This window comes from Spinacia oleracea, chromosome 2, assembly GCF_020520425.1.
Source record: "Spinacia oleracea cultivar Varoflay chromosome 2, BTI_SOV_V1, whole genome shotgun sequence".
In the NCBI taxonomy this organism is placed as follows: Eukaryota; Viridiplantae; Streptophyta; class Magnoliopsida; order Caryophyllales; family Amaranthaceae; genus Spinacia; species Spinacia oleracea.
This window is the reverse complement of record NC_079488.1, coordinates 38,034,276-38,044,175: the sequence shown is the minus strand read 5'-3', so window position 1 is coordinate 38,044,175 and position 9,900 is coordinate 38,034,276. Positions and strand designations below refer to the sequence as shown.

Here is a 9,900-nt window from a genome sequence, read left to right as displayed (position 1 = left end):
ACACCACCAGAGAGTCAAGCATGTACTTCGTAGATTTCACCTTCTACGAGAGTTCGTTGAAAGAAAAGAAGTCGAGATAAGCAAAATTGGTACTGATGACAACATATCAGATCCATTAACTAAACCTCTGCCGCAGGCGAAGCACAACTCGCACACTGCAGCTATGGGAATCAAGCATATTGGAGAATGGCTTTGATGTCTCTGTTTAATGTTTTAAAGTTTTAGAGTTTAAATCTTTGTAAAACATTATTGGTTAATCATTCACAATAAATGAAAAGAATTCATTTTTCCATTTAATTTGTGGTTTATTAAATGATGAGTCCCTTCAATTTGACGATATATTCAAGATAGACTGTCAGGACCAGTCCTGTGACTAAGAAATGTCTATCAAGTGAACTTGAATGTCAAAGGTTGAAAATGGTCCCTAGTCGGAGTTTTCTATAAAATTGGACGCATAGAAAACGTTAGACGATTAGAATGCAAGATGACTAGTAGTTCTGTTTCTTGAACTATGTGGACATGGCAATGTCATAATCATTTGCATAGATACTTACTTTGGGAAGACTAGTATCGGACAAGACCTATGAAACTTTACTGTAAGAGATGAGAATCCGTCATAAGTAAATTTCATTAAAATTATTAGACACTAAATCCTCAATACCTGAGTGATTTGAGATTACTTGTTTGAGAACTGGTTGCTTTGACGTTGACCAACCGTCGCACCGTAAAAGGAGGCTATAAAGGCAACGCTCAGGTAATCACCTATCAAACGAAGTCTAATCTCAAGATCGCAAGATTGGGATTGTCCTCACATAAATCGGGATGAGATGCTTAAAAGTTGTACAAGGCCACTCGGAGAGCTAGAAACTGTGAAATGCATGGCAGTGCTCGGATGAATCATAGGCTATGATTATCTGTTTATTTGATCAGTTGAACTCTGAAACCGAGAAACACCTCTGGACATAATAAGGATGACAACTCTTACCTTATGTTCAAGAGCAAGCATCGAGCGACAAAGGAATTAGGAAATGCACACTTGTCCTTAAGGACAAGTGGGAGACTGAAGGAAATAATGCCCTTGGTCCAAGTATGCATTCTATGTTAAGTCTAATAAATGCGGTTCAGTATTAATTAACAAGTTAATAATTCAGTGAGATCAAGTGAGCTGAATGCCTAGCTAGAGGCCGCTTCAGTTCAAGTGGAATTAATGATATTAATCCACAGCTTACTCTTGACTGAACCCGTAGGGTCACACAAATAGTACGTAAACGGATCAAGTATTTGATGGCATTAAATACTCCATCTATGGATATTCGGAATCGACGGATCTTGGTTTCAGTGGGAGCTGAGATCGTCACAGGCAAGAAATGAATACTCCGGAAACGATGATATTGCCGGAAACGGAAATATGGATCGTATCGGAAATATAAATATTATCCAAGTCGTAGATGTTGCCGGAAACGGAAACATGGTACGTATCGGAAAATATTATCGGAAATGGAAATATTGCCGGAATCGGAAATATTGTCGGAAACGGAAATATTGTCAGAATCGGAAATATTATCGGAATCGGAAAATAATTCCGGAAACGGAAATATTAAATATTTGTTCGAAACGGAAATTAATTCCGGAATCGGAAATATTAAATGTTGTTCGTATCGGAAATGAATTCCGGAATCGGGAATTTAATCGGAAGCGTATCGTACGAATTAGCATCGGACGAGGCCCGCTAGACGAAGGCCCAGCACGAAGCCAGGCCATCGCCCAGCGAGCCGCACGCAACGCACGCCTCGTCCAGGCCCAGCGCAAGGCCAGGCCCAGCCAAGGGCGCGCGCGCGCACGCAGCACCGCACATGGGCTGTGCGCTTGTCGTGGGCCGCAAGGCCTGCGCGGGTGCACGGCTTATGCGATGCGTATGCCGAAAATCCTAATTCTATTGGGATTCGTGCGAAGATTAAATCCTAATCTTATTAGAATTGCTTTGTTATTTAGAGTCCTAATAAAGTTCTAATTAACAAATCCACATCCTAGTAGGATTACAATTCCTTTTCCATACCTCTATAAATAAGGGCCTAGGGGTCATTATTTATACATAAGTTTTCAAGTATTCAAAACTAGGATTTTTAAGCAGAAAAATCAGCCATACTCTTGCCCATTTTAGCCGAAAATAATAGTACCTTAAGGGCGATTCTAGTTGGTCAATCTTAAGGCGGATCCGGACGTGCTGTGGACTATCTACGGAGGGACGACACTTGGAGTCCTAAAAGACTTGTTCTTGTTCGGTTCGGGCGCAGCTAGGGAAGGCACGCAACAAAGAGTATGCATCTAAATTATGCTATATGATTATGTGTAAATAATATGTATTCCTGGCTTAATGGTTGTTTCCGCATGATTTATGAATTGTCATATGTATCATAACCTAACAGTTCTGCCTTCACATGTTGTGTTGGTTTTTAGTAGTATGGGTTCCTTTTAAAATTGTTGGTATGTTTTCTTTTGAGTATATTGAGTGTGGTAATCAATTGTGGTTTCTTGTGTGTTTTGGTTAGATATACTGTGTGGGTTTGGAGGTTTGAGTTACCACGGAAGTTGGGATTTCTCAATAGGTATGAGAAGGTATTGCGTGTAGGAGTCTTATCCTCCTCCGGAGCAAGGTGTTTTCTTGCTCGAGTGTAGGTTGGTATGTTTTGAAAGAGTCTTTCTCCTGGGTGGGAGCTTGGAGGTTTGTCAGGTCCTTCGACGAGGGAAGGAGTAGTGTGTATAGAAAGGTTGGGTGTTACTAGGATTAGCTTTTGTTGATCTTCGTTTTAGGTTAGCATTAAGATTTGTTCTTGATGCTTTCAAAATCTATTATGTGAGCACTGCTCCCCATCTTTTGGGAGTTCATATATAGTATGCTACCCGAGTAATGTTTATTAACTCAAGACGCTTGTGTGCACTTAACAAGGTTTTTCCAAGAATACTGTGACATTTTAACTCTTTCGCTTCTTCCTTGTCATCCAAGTTCCACAGGTTATCAAAGGAGACTCGGTCCAATTTCACCTCCATGTTTTATAAAGAAATTATAGCCATAAGTGACCTTGGCACGATCAGGCCTCGTTGGCGGTGTAAACAAGACATTTTCAACCCTCAAAGGCCGGCAACAGAAGAACCTATGTATTTTGTTAGTTTTATAATCTCTGTAATGGTCTCTAGAGACCTTAGAGTTTTAGTTTTGTAAACTTTTATTTATTGCAAGATTAGCCTATGTCCAAAAAAGAAAATCATATATATACTTCCATATTTCCTTCGTTTTATTATTATTTTAGGCTTTGTTTGATTTGACGTAAAATTAAAGGCCGCTTCAAAAATTTGAAGTCCCTATTTATTTATTTTATTTATTTATTTTTAAATGCGAATGCCCTTTTCTTAAATAAAATGACCAGTACCACTGAAAAATCGAAAAAATACTCGTAATAGGGTTTGCCATTAATATTACTTTTCTATTAATTTTCCTTTTGATGGTTGTTTGAAACTTGAATATGGAAATTTTTTCTTGCTAACTATAATAATATCTATGGCTTGGATTGTAATTCTCTAACTTTAACTTATTTTATTTTCAAAAATGATAAAGGTCGCAGCTTGCGATCTTTAATCCGTGTCACAATGATAACATGACATGCTTATGTGTCATGATTTAAATTGAAAACTAAAATATTTAACTTATATAACCTATCATACATGTTACAGAAAATGTAGAAAATCTTAATATTCTAATTTACAAATTGAGTAATTTAATATTTTATTTCAAAAAATATTTATGATTTGTATAGGCAATATTTGTTTCCTAGTTTCTTTGTATCGACTACCTTATTTACATATTTGCATTTTGCATTGATAGTAAAAATATTTTGATGATGCATGACCTATGTATATTATATACTTCCTACTACCTCCTTTACTTAATGTTCTTTACGCTTACTATTTGCATGGACTCCAATGCAATATTTAACCACTTATATATCCAATTCGGTATGTGAAAAAATTATAAAAGTTGATATTCTGAAAATACATAAAGAGACCAATCTAACAAGATCTTGTATGATAATGTTTTGATGTATATTATTAACAGTGAGAATATACAGTCAAACTTTTCATACTTTAAACACATATTCTAAGGCGTAAAAACTTTCAGGAACAGAGGTAGTATGTTGTTTACAGCCAAAATATGGTTTATGCACCCGGGTGCACAATGCTCGATGTGCACCCTGTTTGTAAATGAACATGTAGTTCAAATACAAAGAACATATAGTTCATACCCAAAAAACATACAGCCAATGAACATATAATTCAAATTCATAGAACATATAATCACTACTACAAAAATGGCCAAAGAGACCCTTAAGAAAAGACCCATTGGTTGAGATAACGGGTCTCTTTAATATAAGAAACCCAATATTAGAGATAACGGGTCTCTAATTACAGAAATCACCCACAATTTATCTGCGAAAAATAAGATGGAAAAAACGAGAGACCCCTTATTTTAAATAACAGGTCTCTAATTTATCAAAGGGCCCACATTTTTTGGACAGAAAATCAAAAGGGGGAAATGTGAGACCCGTTAGTTTAGATAAAAGGTCTCCTGTGTACCCTGGGCCCACAAAGCCAATTTACGAGAAAATCATGAGAGCCCTTATTTGATACCGGGTCTCTTTCGTTTCCTTCTTTCGCATCTTCCAACAACCTTGTTCCATTAGAAAACATTAGAAAAAAATGAAACCCAGAGCTTTTCCTTCCATCTCTTCCTCTGCACTTCCCCTCTAGATCTGGAAACCCGATTGAGAAAATAATCTGCGATAATGGAAAGAACCTGGAAGCGAGCATCCAGAGTTCAGCAAGCTACACTCTCGCAGATCCAAACCGGAAGAACCTTTTCCAGGTCTGTAATTTTTTAGTTTCAATATCCGATTTTGTGATGTTTTGTTGATTTCATTTGAATTAAGTTCATGTTGATTTAGTTGCTATTGTGTTGCGTTTTTTTCTTATTTGTTCTGGATTTCACGAAATTTAAGGTTTTTTTACTTGCACGGTTATGTTTTGTGAGATTAGGGTTTTTAGGGATCGTTCTTCGGGAGGATTTGAGGGGAATTAGTATTTCAGATTGGTTAAAAGCTTCGTGGGTGTAAAGGCAATCTAGGTAATAATCGGAAAATGAAGAATTGCGGCTAAGGTTGTGTGTTCTGCGAAATTAGTAATTGTTATTTTCATGTGGGATTTTCGATTTTAATTTGTAATTGTTGTTACAAAGTTAGGTTTTTCTTTCTTTCTGAATTTTTCAAATTCAATTTCAACTACAAAGTTAGGTTTTTTCTTTTATGAGTTTCTACAAATTTCTAATTGACTGTGTGAAATTGTGGCTTTAGTCGAATTTGAATTCTTCATGCTTGTCAACTGTCAATTGGATGTTTTAGATTCATTTGAAGTATTCATGCCAGAATTCTAATCTTTATGTCGACTCTACCACAAAAAAGTTAGTAGGAAAATCAGATTTTGTCTGATGACTTGTAGTTTCTAAATGGTGTGGATGTCATGCTTAATGGTGTTGGTGTCATGCTAAATTTGTTTGGAGGGATTAATTTTTCTTGTGGTGTGTGATGCCCAACCTGGCTTCTTTCATGAACATAATTAAGATTCAGTATAGTTTTTCTGGTTTGGAAACATCAGGTTACTTGCTGCGCCTCATAATTTATAGTGTAGTAACCGTACCACATGACTGAGAGCTGAAACATTAAATGTTCTGAACCCTAAGGCAGTCAAATAATATGAATTAAGCCATAGATGTTTGGTTATATGCCTCATCATATGTCCTTAAACTGAGTGTAGTAGCTTAGAGTTCCACAACTTTAGCATTGTTTAAAATTTAGCTCTCGACAAATCATATAATTAAGAACTTATTCTATCCTTCCTTTAAGACAATGGATTTGGTATGCTATGTCTGATTTCCAACAATTTATTTTGGGTTTTAAACATGGCTTCAGAGAAGATAATGAGATAGGTGGTGCACGAATGAGATTGAGGCCTTACGAGCAACTCAAGTGCTGAAGGAAAAGCTTTAGATGAGGTATATATTCTGAGATACTTTGTCATATTTTTTTATTTAACCTCATTTGTTACTTTTCCATGATCTTCACCTAAGTCTATATGCATTGTGTATTACTTTATGTATTCTCCCCCCTTGTACAACTCAAAATGAACTACGAAAAGTTAGATGAGAAACTTACAGTCACTGAAAACTTCCTGTAACTAAGGTATTTATGCCGATTTTCAGATGTTAACTAAGGTTTCATGCAAGTAAAAGGAACCAAAGAAAGTGACAGTGGTTGTGTTTAAGAACTGATCAAAATGCATAATCTAGAAATGAAGAAAGTAGCTGACGAGAAGAAGGATGCTTTGGCTGCACAGTTTGTAGCTGAAGCAGCCCTTAGGAGGCTACACACAAACAACAAGGAGGAGGATCTTCTACCAATTGATTCGATCATCGATCCTCTTGAAGCTGACATCAAAATTTACAAGAATGAGGTACTTACTACAAGTAGAAATAATTTTAGTATCAACTGATGGCCTGCTAGATACTTATATTGAATTCTAAGATATGTCTTCTTTGGCAGATTGCAACTTTGCTAGAGGATAAGAAAGCTATGGAACGTCATACAAAGTCAAAAGAAGCAGTTGTCCTTGAGACAAGGAAAATCTTGAGGAGTTGAGGATATATAAAACCAAAACCTCGAGTTAAGGAGACAGATCGAAATCTACCTGGAAGAGAACAAAATACTCGAAAAGACCAACCATCAGAAAGTCATAGAGGTTGAAAAGCTTAGCCAGGCGATTCAGGAACTTGAGGAGGTCGTTTTGGCTGGTGGGGGCTACTGCTAATGTTGTTATAGAAACGCAAAATCTCTGAGCTCAATGTAAGATATAATACTTTGACTAACAGAAGGTTATAAATTGCATCCAGTTTCTCACTTTTGTTTGATGTTCTCAATTTTCATAATATATGATTTGCTGGAATATTTATTGGTGGTGAGTGTGTTACGATTTAATTTCTCTTTTATACTCTTTACTGTAAAGAATAATAAACTAGTTCAATGTCTCAAGATAGAGTAGTTTTTCTAATGTCTGATCATAAATTATCTTTGGTGATATTTAGGAGGAGAAGATAATTCGTGAGGGGGAGCTTGCACGAGCTAAGGTGTCAGCAAACAGAGTGGCAACTGTAGTTGGCTAATGAATGGAAAGACGGGGTTGATAAGGTAATTCCAGTGAAGCAATGGGTTGAAGAACATAGGGTTTTGCAAGTATACAACTCCCTGTACATGGAATTCCTCTTATCGACCATATAATCTCAGTCAAACAAATGACACATGTATGCCAATTTTCAAGCAGAGATGAAGCGTTTAAAGGACAAACTAGCAGTGACTGAAAAAACTGCAAAGGCAGAATCATAGATGAAGGTAAATAAATTAGCTAACTCTAACTTACTGATATTTTTATTGGTTAGATCAAGTTGGAGAAGGAAAGGAGATCCCCTAGTTCACCAAAATGGTCATCAATGAGTATGTATTAAACTGGAGTTTTTTCATTTTCCTTAGCTTTTGACATCAATTTTTGCATTACTTGTTTATATTCCGATTTTCTGAAATGATATAGAGAGTATAGAGTATGTTTTAAACCGGAGTTCTTTCATTTTCCTTAGCTTCTGATATCATTTTTTGCATTAATTGTTTATATGCATATTTCTGAATTGATACAGAATATAGAGATATGTACCTGTGATCTTTGCAATATTAGTATGCCACAACTTTCTTCTTCCTAGAACTGGTTATGATCCTACTGCATTCTTCTTCCTAGTACTGCATTATCTTCACATGTTCTAAAACTACCAATCGTCTTGTCGTATGATTTTCATATTGGTGATTATGGATAATATGTACGCGTGTAACTGAATTCCTTACAATAATCAGTTTATATGAAATTCCACACTTTAGCTGCACTCTGTAAAAGAAAAATCGGGAGTACAATTTCTCCCTTTGTTTTGAAAAATATATCACCACATGCAATTCTTTACTAAGCTCATTTGTTCCTCCAAAAGACTCTCGGTTACTCAAAACTTCCCAGTTAATTTTATACACTATATTGAAAGGTTCCCTGGTAAGTGGGTCAGTTTTATCTATAAATTTTCCTTAGTTGGTTCAAGGGCTGGTAAATTGGCACTTACGTCAGTATTTCTACAACTTTTGTAATGGCGGTCCTCTCACATGTGTAGCTTTATTGATTAAAGGTGTGCGGCATAGCACCTTGATGTCCTGCCGTTAAGGAATTCACTGTTGTAGATGATAATCAAATGTTCTTAAATTCTTCTAGCATGCTTCTTTTGTCTGTTAATTTCTTGTCCTTATAGATCTTTCTCCATTGTGTCTTTCAGATAAAATGGTCTATGACAGGAGAGAAACAAACCAAGATTCTACGATTTAATATAATTTCGCATACAAGGGACATGAAAGGTTTGTTGCTAGCTGGTTATTATGTGGAATATATTTGTTATAAGTTCCTTTAACTTTTCTTATGTGACTTATATGACTTATGTGACATATCTTTTGTAACTTTTGATGCGTTTAAACAAATTGATGGAAGTAAATTTGAGGGAACTAAGGAGGGTTCTGATGGATGGTGGAGCGTGGAAGAACTTTTCATAACTGGCGGCCTCAAAGAATAGGTGGTGGACTAGGAATAAATGGAGTTGGAGGTGATATGCTTGTGCTCGCATTGCTAATGATGATTATTGTCAATTTGTTTAATATTGTCACAATTATGTAGACTTTTGAGCTTTATTATATTTTGGAGATTATAATTGATGTAAAGTAGAAAATAATTTTTTTTTGGTAATTGTAAGAATTATTTTGGAATTTATTAAATGGTTAAATGCTGATTTTTTTAGGCCGAAAAATGGTTTATTTATGCTGTTTTTTTTTAAATAAAAATTAATGAAAGAGACCCGTTAGGTATAAAATGGGGTCTCTCGAGTTCAATAATAAAAAATAGTAGAATATTCAAAGAGACCCTTTATCCTACTTATGGGGTCTGAATTGTTAAATATAAAAATATTAAAAAAATTCAAAGAGACCTCCTATCTTACATATGGGGTCTCAGTTTGTTGGATAAAGTAATATTAAGAAAATCGAAGAGACCCCATATGTTAAATATGGGATCTGAATTTTTTTACAAGCATACCCCATTTCTCTAATAACGGGTCTCTTCCCCTTATATATTATTTTTTGTATGGTTAACATAACAGACCCCTTTTCTTAAATAAAGGGTCTCTCGTTTTAACAAAGAGACCCCCTCTAGATGGGGGGTCTCTTTATAAAAGAGACCCCCCCATCTAGAGACCCCCTTAAATGGGGTCTCTTAGGCCATTTTGGACGGGTCTCTTTGCCCATTTTTGTAGTAGTGAATTTAAATATTTCACTAGTACATGTACGTTGAAATTATTCTCTATGTTCATTGGATTTTCATTAAATGTTCAACAGGGTGCACATTAATGAGCAATGTGCACCTGGGTGTATAATCCGAATTGCGGTTTACAACTATATTTAAGCAATGCATGAATAACATAACTCATATATTTTCTAACCATATGTACAATTTTTCAATGGATTATGCAACATATAATATTATTGTGCACCTAAAGCCAACAATTTACTCTACCACCTTTTACATTCATATTGACTTTTATTGTTTACATGGTGACTATTAGGGGTGTTCAAAAATACCCGACCCGCATTACCCGACCCGCTAATTCACTGACCCGGTACAAATAAACCGGGTAGTTTTCTATTTTTTCTTAAATAAATGGGCCGGGTA

At 35.7% G+C, this 9,900-nt stretch overlaps 1 long non-coding RNA gene across 2 annotated transcripts; it reads left to right on the top strand.

Moving 5' to 3' along the window:
* The first annotated feature begins 4,841 nt into the window (after positions 1 to 4,841).
* Positions 4,842 to 8,972, top strand: LOC130466888 (uncharacterized). 2 transcript variants are annotated; one of them, XR_008927040.1, is made up of 7 exons: positions 4,842 to 4,918; positions 6,018 to 6,100; positions 6,308 to 6,558; positions 6,648 to 6,947; positions 7,187 to 7,490; positions 8,462 to 8,540; positions 8,671 to 8,972. It is a non-coding gene; the product is annotated as an uncharacterized lncRNA (long non-coding RNA). The 2 variants fall into 2 exon arrangements; XR_008927039.1 differs by having other exon boundaries at positions 8,462 to 8,972.
* The last annotated feature ends 928 nt before the right edge of the window (positions 8,973 to 9,900 follow it).